The sequence below is a fragment of the Sylvia atricapilla genome, chromosome 6 (genome assembly GCF_009819655.1).
Source record: "Sylvia atricapilla isolate bSylAtr1 chromosome 6, bSylAtr1.pri, whole genome shotgun sequence".
Lineage (NCBI taxonomy): Eukaryota > Metazoa > Chordata > Aves > Passeriformes > Sylviidae > Sylvia > Sylvia atricapilla.
This window is the reverse complement of record NC_089145.1, coordinates 10,870,555-10,880,752: the sequence shown is the minus strand read 5'-3', so window position 1 is coordinate 10,880,752 and position 10,198 is coordinate 10,870,555.

Below are 10,198 nucleotides of genomic sequence, written 5' to 3'. Positions count from 1 at the left end.
ACAGCGGTGCAGTTCTCTCCAAGCGACTCACAACAGGCAGTACCATTCAGAGCCAGGGGTGTCCTCCCACTCCAGTGTTTGGCCTTTTGGGAAAGAGATACCTGCTGAAGTGAGGACAGCCAGTACCAATGTGCAAACAAACACCACCATGCCTCTGCAGGCAGAACTGTTTTCCCTTTGCCACAGGCTCGGGAGGAACAGATGCATATGTAAGTCTGATTTGCGCTGAGTTTTACTAAACTCCTCTCATCAAGGTAGACTGATGCCCCTCATTCTTTAAATACAAAAACATTTTGGAAATGTCTTGCTGTCTCCAAGACTGGGAAGAACCAGAATGCTAAAACAAAGGGGGAAGGGGGAGCAACTCAAGCTCTTTGTTCCAGTTGGCGTGAAAGAATCATTCTTACAATAGCTCATTTTCTCCTTCCCCCCAACAGCTGACAACTCATGGCAACTAAGGACAGGGCTGCTATTGTCGTTAAGCAAATACTTGTCCAATCTACGTAGCAAAAAGAAGAGCTCCAGGGATGACCACATGCTCAAAATGCTCAAAATGCTTGCAAGGGCATCCCAGGAGGCAAATAAAGAGATAGAGCAGTGGAGGAAAGGGTTCCTGAAGTGAAAACAGGGGACAGAGAAGTGGCCTTGCAGATGCAGCTGCTGCAGAGGTTGAAGAGTCCTACTGCTTGACCCAGACGGAGGCTCAGGCTCTAAGAGATGCCAGACTGTTGTCATCCTCTGCAAGCCCCTGCTTCTGCAGCGTTACTTTTCTGGGGCACACCGCACCCATCAGCATTCATTTCTGCATGAAGTGATGGCAGAGGTAGTTCTCAGCACTGGGAGAGCCTCTTCTCCTGAATCCTACCCACAGGAGAGCCTGTCTCAGGCATTCAGTGACCAGCTGCACTGAGGACACATACTTAAGATCTTTCACCAAAAATTGTTTTAAAGACCCGTGAACAATCAAGCAAACAAACAACTCACCACACTCCCACACAAAATGTGTTTATTGTTAGAAATCTCCTTTTTCTGTACAAAGCCTGAACTCTCCCCCATACAGAGATTTCTGCATGTTCCCCACTCCAGCCACACACTTCAGGGGAGGATGGGGCTATACATCACAACCTTAACACGCGGGATGGGTTCCAAACCAAGCACAACACACATTTTTCCATGAGCAGTCCTAATCCTCAAAGCAGGAACATGAATGACTCCAGCCAAGCCCTGGCAGCATTTGTTTAGTGGCTGGAAAAAGGGCAAGTCTGCCTTCAAGGTTATCAGCCCCCTTCCCACATGTCCCATAAGGCTGCAGCCCTTCCTTTCGTGACAAGTTGTGCAGAAGGGCTCCTGCAGTGACAACAGAGCTCGGTGGTGATGTGCCTGACACGGAGACAACAGGCACACCAAGGAGTCTCTCCTCTGCACTGGCAGTGAGGGACATGGCCATGGCAAGGCCAAGAGTCACAGGAGTGGCTGGAGGAAGTCTGGCACAAGGAGCTCTTCAAGACCCTCACGCCTTAATACAGGTGAACCTTCATCTGGGCAGGCTTTGTGGACCCTTCTTTAAGGAATTACTCCAGAGGCTCCAGGTATAAGCAGTCAAGTCACCCAAATGAACCAGCCTGGGGGCTCCCAAGGGCACAGACCCACAAGTACCTACTGTGGACTGTTCAGCCCTGCAGAGGACTTTGGTCACAAGGGATTTTAGCCATTTGCAATCCCACATCTACAGAACTAACCTGCTACCAGGCATCACTAAGTGTCCAGACAGACCACACTGCACGGAGCAAGGCTGTCTGGTAGGGGCAGGGGTGACATCCTGTGTGCCTGGTGCCAGACTCCTCCTTGGCTGCCCCTATTGCCCTGTCCTGACAACTTTGCATGTCTGCAGACATGCTTGCAACAGCCTGTTTATATTCATCACCACGAACATCTCGGTGCTTGCCAATGTTTTCAAACTGGTGCTGGCTCAGTTGCAAACAACAAGAGGGATGTGAGGGCAAGAAGAATCATGGGAATTTAAATTTCACTCCAAGCCTCAAAATTCCATCTTCTTCCAGTTGGATGCCACAATGCACAATATGTAAAGTCCCAGGATTTTACACAGAAGTGGCAACGTGTCTGAGGAAGCCTGGCTCAAGAGCCCAACACTGCTTTGGTTACACTGCAGTGCTGGAGAGTTGTAGTGATCTGCAGCTGAATCTACTTTGGCTGCAGAGCAGCAGCTTTTCCTGCACAATGGTTGAGGATGCACAAGTCAACTCTACAAAACCACTGTATCTTGCTGCCAGCCTCACGCAAACCCCTCAGCAAAATGTTGGCTGCACACAGCTGTGCTCTGGCAGCAGTGGAATGGGACATGCAGCACCACAAGAGAGCACAGCCACAAAAAATGGCTTTTATTATGTCAGCCCTCAGAGATGCTTTTGCAAAAGGAGGAAAAAAAAAAAACAAACCAAAACCTCTCAGCTTTTTCAGTCTGATAGATTTTGTCTCTGAGAACATTATGCTTTGGTTCTCTTATCAACGACTGAAGAGTTTGGAGCTTCTCAGATTGTGAAATGCCTAAGAAGCCACAGCAGACAGGCACTGTGCAGATAAACAATCTCAGCACAACAGCAGCTGCAGAGAGGCAGTAAACATGGCCTTCTGCAGCTAAACATTGTGAGACAAAAACAAGAAAGCATCCATGGTTAGGGCGATTTATAGCCCAAAATAAACCTGAAGACTGATGAAGAACACGAGACCAGGAGAAACCATTCCTTCCATTTCACAAGTTTTGCAATTGCTTTGGAACAGGAGAGGAGAAGAATTTAAGAGATTATGGGGAAGTCATTCTTCATTCCCCGTGATCCAGAGCTTATTGAAATCAATTAAATGAATCTCACTCCAGGCCCAATGGATTTTTTTTTTAAATCAGGCCACGTGAGATGATTCCTAAAGTGGCTGTGCATGAAGAAGGATCAAGTTTGTTTCAGAAAAATATATATATTTGATCAGCACTTTCCTTTAGGGCAATCACGGACCCCATGAGGCAGTTAAAACACAATGCATCTAGCCACAGCATGCAAAGGTGAATTGCTGTGAGTAGCGTCAATTTGAGAAAACAACATTTGTTTTCAACATTTTTTCCACTCATTTACTGCTAGCATGCTCAGGATGACTGGAGGTGATAAAAGAAAATAGTGTTGCTCTCTGCTCCTTCCCTCCAGCCCAGTGAACCTGCACATTTGAACTTGTGCATTTGAACTTTCACTGTGTGCAGTCAGGCTCATTCTTTCCCTGAGTTTTTGTGTTACTTCTTTTACAACAGTGAGGAAAACCTGCAAATGTGAAAAGCTGATAGCACATGACAAAAATGGGAGAATACATGTGCAGATTCGACTTAAACTGCTCTTAATTCATCATTTACAGTTTGGCTTGCGAGGCAATGATGACTCTTTAAGCTGGAGTTTTCCCTGAAATTCTGACTGCACAAGCAAGTTCTTTATTCAGGCCTCTGTCCAGAAGGCGGAAACTAATAGTTCTTGCAGTCATTATATTTGGGTCACGTTTTTTGTTTGCCTTGGTTTTTTTTTTTTTTTTCCTGATAGGAACTTTCTGAAAGGAAGGCCGAATCAAGAAAAATACTGGTTTCTCAGCTTCCATTATGGTAAAATGGAATGTTCTTCTTTAAGAAAACAAACCCACAAGAACATAAGCAAAAGAATTCCCTAGAGCCACACTGTGTGCAGTGAAGAAATGTTCAGCAGTTCATGCAGGTGACTTCACTGGGTCAGGAGCTGCCTGTGCTCTGAAGCTCCTTGACAAACATTCCTGGCTTTAACCTTTCCAGGACTGAACTAATTCTTGTTGTCGTCAAAATGAATTAAGATAATTTTGATGATTTTGTTATTTTGGAAAATAAACACTTATCTTCTTTGGAACAGGTGCACTTCCAGATATATCCAAGCCCTACAACAGAGATATTGTACAACCCCATCATTGCTTACTGACAGATGTGTTCATTATGTCATAACCTAAAATATTCCTAATGAATGTGGAGCACAAACAGCCTCCCATGTCTGTACTCAAAACAGGTCTTAGAAATAGTGATGGTTATAGAAGGAAATAATTTAACTAGGCCTATCTTAACAAGGTCTCTTTCAGCAATTAAAAAAGAAAAAATAAAAAAGAGAAAAAAAAAATCCATATTCTGTTCTAACTCTAAAGTTAGTGCTGACTCCTCCTGCTAAGGTTGGTCTCAGGTTCTATCTCATCCAGAAAAACCATTAACAATTAACTTGTTTCTTGAGGCATGCCGTGTACACTTACTCTGCTATCAGAGTGCCTAATCCCTACCCACACTGCCCAAAATCAACTCACCTTGCACATCCTAAACACACCTCTCCCGTGCACTGGCAGCATCCCAAACTATCGATACACCGCAGAAGAGGACAGAAGCTCAGAAATACCTAAAAGACAAGCAACTCTTTATGCCCACATGCCCCCTACTCCAAAAGCTCAGTTGTGCCATGGAAGTGAGTGCTTGGATCCCACAGGAGGTTGAGCTGCCACTTTATACTGCTGGAAGCATGGAGGTTTTATCAGAGGGGTGATGGGCCATGGGCCTGCACCCAGGATCAGGGAGGGGCACAGAGTTCCTGTTGTCTCTTCCCTGTTTTTAAGTCTGAGTGCTCTTATAAAAACCTGTGCAGTTATAGCTCCTGCATCAACAGCAAGGGAACTGGCTCTGGTTTTAGGGAAGGATGGACTTGCAAAAGGACCAGAGTGTTGGAGCTTTGACTGGTGTTTTTGCTGCTTTAAGATGATGGGTTTCTTCCCTCCTGCCCTTTTCTGGCTCTTACTCAGAAAACCCCGACTGTGTCCTGTGAGGAGGAGTCCTGAGCGATGAGCTTCAACTCCTTGAACTGGCGTTATTTGTGCATTCATGACCTGTTCTCCTCGGCCACACTCATGGCTATATTACAGAAAGTAACAAACGTTTTGCTATGTTTCTACTCTTCTGTTAAGTGAGAGCTCCTGCTAAGACAGAAGTATCTCCTCTCAAATAGAGCAGCTAAGGACAGGCAGCAGGACTCTTAAGAACCCCTAAGGAAGACAAAGAGACCAGAAACATTTTGAGTAAGAATCTTACTTGTTGATAATTCCTGGCTTTTCCATTCTGGAGAGTGCTGTACATGTGTAGTGCTGGAGCAAACAGTATATCTTGTTTTTGCTCAGTGCTACCAAGTGGCAATCACCAATTGGATCAGAGTTTACTGTTTAGATCTGCATTAACAGTGGGCTGGCCTGCACAATAATTTTCAAACCAGGGCAGAAACCACAAATTATTAGGCCTGAAGTAGTTGTTAGCCATGAATGATAGGTCTTTGCAGCTTCCAAGTCCATTTTCAGTTGTTGTTCAAGATTTCTGGAAGACTTCACCAGCTGAACTAAGGAGTCAAATAATGGTACATTTGTGTGTTCTATGTGTCTGTTTTTTGTCAGTGTATTTGCACACATTTTGTTTTCCAGGACACTGATTCTGGAGAGACAGCAGACATCTGAGAAGGCTGAACTGAAGTGCAAACTGACCAATATATTAAAGAAGCAGAAGCTGCAAAGGAGCCAAATTCCTACAGAAGTGAAGACATAAGAGAGAAATAAAAAGAGACTGAAAAATGCAGTCATTTAGCCAGTTAGTCTTACCTTTTTTGGGTTGTTCTAGTTGCAACTCCTTAAGTATTTCTGCAAGAACACCTAGCCTTCTTGGGCAGGAGGAAGAGGAGGGGAAAAGCAAGCCTGCTGGGTTGGAAGCAGAGGCTCTGAGCAAGGATTATTCCCTAGGCATGCCCTCCTACAAGGAAACACATAAAGCTGCAGAACTGTTCTCTTGGGAAGATGCAGCACTCTCAAAGCAGGTGATCAAGAGCACTTCTGCTACAGCTTTTTATTGGCAATATTCCTGTCAGCACAGCCCCATTACTGAGCTTCCCCACTGTCCTGATCTGGTCTGTCTGCTCTGATATTTTTAATTTGGAAAGTGATTTCTAAATCAGAAACATAGTGAAGAAAGAGGGACATGCCATCAGTCTCCATGGGCTATTTGAACTTCGTACTAGTCTGAGCAACACTGAGTTGCCAGTAGGATTCCAAGAAAGCATGGAGGTTTTATTTTTAAATATGCTTGGGAATATACTTCTCAGCTGCTACACAGGAAACAGTCAGTCCATCCATTACAATTGCTTTCTTGAGACCAGATTGGAGGTATTTTATGAAGTCTATGAGGTATTTTATTAATTATGCAAGATGGGGAACTATCTGAGTTTCTTTGAGATCGCACAGATGGGCACATAAAGGACAAACAAAGTAAGTGCTGCAAAAGACAAACATAAACATGCCTGCAAACACAATTGTTCACTCTGCCTTGAATTACAAAACAGCATTTTTCACATGGCTGGAGTCTTAGGTCATAGCAAGTGTCAGTGGAGAAGAATTCAGAGAGGCGAGGATGCAATACTCTAGAAACACGTCTGGTAGGACCTGGCTTTGGAAGTAACTTTTCTCAGAGAAAAGGCTTTAATAATAAGCAAGTGTATCAGATTTCTGCAAACACACTGTTAAGGTCGGCAGAGCAGCTGGCAGCAAGGCGAGTTCTGTGACCTGCTCCTGAACCCTTCAAACTCATTTCCTGTCAAACATCAGACCCAAGAGGACAAGCAAAAAGCTGTTAAGCTCTTTTCTAGAAGAGTCTGAGATTAGAATTCCAGTAATGGCTCAAATTCCTTTCCAGTTGTCCTGAACTGGCCACTTCCAGTGATTGCTATGCCGTATGGCAGCACTGTCCTCTGGGGGAAGGAGGAGAGAGTGGGGGTGGAAGGAGGATGAGGCCATGGAGAATAGGATCCAGCTTTTCCGACAGCAAACAGGAGAGTCAGATGTGCCCTTCATTTAAATAAATTAATGCTGGTGGATGGATAAATTAATTCTGGTGGATGGGAGCAGGTGGTGGGACTGCCCAGCTTGCCCTGGGCAGCAGAGGTGAGCCTGGGTGCCTTGTACCTCCTTCCAAAGGCAAGCACCCAACAGCCACGGTGCTCATCCCAGTACAGGGAACACAACAGCACGGATTTTGTGGAAACAGCTCTTAAGATCTCAAGTAATACCACTTTAAGATCTTCCTCTGTCCCGGAGTGGATCCAGCAGTTCAGGAGACGTAAATTAAAAAAGTCTAGCAAGGAATATCTATCCAGTTGCTTCTGCACAGAACTTTCCCAGTTTTCTGCACCCGCTCTGCAAGGGAGCCCAATTTTATAAGGAGTCACAGCAAACACTTCAAATGTCCTTTGGGTTTATTTGGCAAGACCATTCTGGAGCCAAATTCTTCCATCCTGTACCTTATCTATGGACAGAAAGGTATCGTTCAACACCAGGACAGATGTCCTTTCCTTCCATCTTAAGGAATCACCAGTATTTCTCTCTCTCTTTTTTTTTTTTTTTTAAAGTTTACTCAGCCATCATCAACAATTCTGTCAGCACCTCCATCTCAACATCAAAAAAAAAAAATTATGAAGATATTTTGGTTTTCCTTGTTTAAGAGCTAAGAGACAGAAGGGATCTGAAAAAGAATCTGATAAACTTTAATTTATTGTATCTCAGTAGCTATCTTCAATTTCATCTTTCTTTCCAATTATACTGTTATAAACTAAACAATATCTCTAAATATATACCAGACTATTTGTCTTAGGATGTAAATTCAATAATAAAGAAAAATGTTAAAGAAAACAAGAGAAGTAAACTTTCGGCAAATTAATCAAAACATTTGCTTTCCATGTGGGTGAAAATGCGAATAAGTCATTACAGACAGACTCGCTTGTGATTTTGTTTTTGTTTCTCTAATATTCAGTCTATTATTGGCCAGAGGCTTATATTCATTTCTGGAAGTGAGCCAGGTTCTGATAAAAAGCACTTCTATAGCAGGTGTATAAACTGAACAAATTCTGCCGTCAACAAAACGTTAATATTTGGCAGGATTTTTGGATTCGGGTCTGTTTCCTCTAGTCAGTTCATTAATACAAAGTTTAACTGCCTTCCTTCCCTAACCCAGAAATAGCAAACAACCTCTCCTCTGTCCCCCCAAATCACACAGCTCTTAATCACTGGTTTGTGTCCCAGGAACTCCACTGCTGCACACAAATCACAACGGCCACCACACAATCCTTCATGTCAGAAAGGCTGGAGAACGCTTCAGCGGGATTAGATGTGTTTTCCAGATTTACTGCTGGAAATCCTGGGAAACCTAGGGACAAACAGACGAGCTTACATTTTAGTTGAGCTTAGTGACTCTGAATTGGCCAGTGCAGCTGCTGGCTGAGCAGGGACTGACCTGCAGCCAGCACGTAAAAATGCAGGGCTAAACAAAGAACAAATAAATAAGGAAAATGCCACCCTCGGAGAACAAGGCTTGAGCTCCTCTGGACAAACCACAGCGTAACAAGATCAGCTCCCTCAGCAAGGGCACAGCCAGACTCTGCTTTCCCCTCACAGGATTTCTTTCCTGGAAGCCAATGTTCTGTTTCACGGATCAAGGTGGGATTCCTGTGTATTGAAGCAGCCTGATGATCAGCTACAGCCTTCACCAGTGAGCTCCGCACGGTTCCGACTGGGAATCTCTTTGTCTCCAGTATTTATTTCAGGGCTCTCAGCTGCTGTCTGCTCTTTCCAAGCAACTTGAGCTTCACAGGTTCTCCTCCATGAAGCCCTAGATACATTCAGGAGAATTCCTGAACTTTGCAAAAGCTTGGATGCACCTGAGGCACCTTTCTAGCGTTCACTTGGCTGCAATCGATTAAGAGTAGCTGTAACCCCTCTCAAGCAGAGGAGGTGAGCACAAGCAGAAGTTTGTATCTATTGGGGTAGTTTGAAGGACTGTACAAGGACAGAGATTTATAACCAAATCCTGTAGAATGTACTGAAAACCATGCTCCCAAGATACTAATCACAGAGCATCGAGAGGCCTAGGACTCCAGACAAAAACAAGTTATTCTTTCACTTACATAAATCATTTTGTAGCAACCAAATCAAAAACTAAACTTGACAGTGCCAGGTCTCACTGACCTCAGTCCAGGACAGCAGTAAATACATGTCTACCCTAATTAAGTTTCGTTTGAGTTAAGAAGTTAAAAACATATTTACTGCTGTTTTGAATGAGAACATTTGCATTTTCATCTATTCTTACAATTAGGGCTCTTTGGAGAGCTAAAAACAATTCCAAATTCCCTATCAAAGTATAAATAAAACAGAGCAGCACTTCCCTGTGCTGATATGGCCAAGGCATTCACGCTCAATAAACCACAAGATATGTGAGGTTTACCCTAGAAAAAAGGATACCAGAATAAAACTGAAATCAAACTCCGTCCTGCAGATGCATTTCAGATTGTAGGAGAAAACGTCCTTGAAAACCACCAGGCTGTACTGGGTAGGTTTTTTTGGAAGGTAAGCTCACAAATCTGTCCTATTCAGACATCAAGGTGAGTGAGCCCCAGATGAGGGGCAGGAGCACAAAAGGCTCAGGAGGTCAGCATGGAACTGTGCACTGATCAAAACCAATCAAAACACTACCTGAAGGTTTTCCACATGCCTAAGTGATCCTGTACCACTAGGATTAATTTGGTACATCCTTTCTTATTGCTTAGCAGCCTTCACAGAAAATAACTCTTGGGGAGGCCCACTTGAAGTTGGGTTTGAGAGCAATCACCAGAGTATTGTGCAGGAGCAGCTTTGTAACACCCTGGAGAACTCTGCTGGGAGATGTTGAGGTTTCACTTGTTCTGGCTGACCATCATAAGAAAGAGCCACACAGAGCTAAATTAAAATAGGAATATATGCAGGGTGATAGCATATTCTGAGCGAGACAGCCTTTAAATTTCAGAGTTGGAAGGGACCCACAAGAGTTATTGAGTCCCAAAAAATAGTGGGAGGGAAGTGGAGCATGGCTGTGCTCCTGTCCCTCCTGCTTTTGAGCAGAATGGATGCCAGCTGCCAGAACTGAGAGAAAGCTGGGCTGCAGGTAGAGGCTTTGAAAGAAATTTGTTTCTGTCATGAACGTTAAGGGAATTGGTGTGGATAGTCACTGGAGGAGGAGGGCACTATGGCTCATCACATATCCCAGCAAGAAACACAGTTCATGAAATGAGGTTAATAAAAGAGGCAAAAG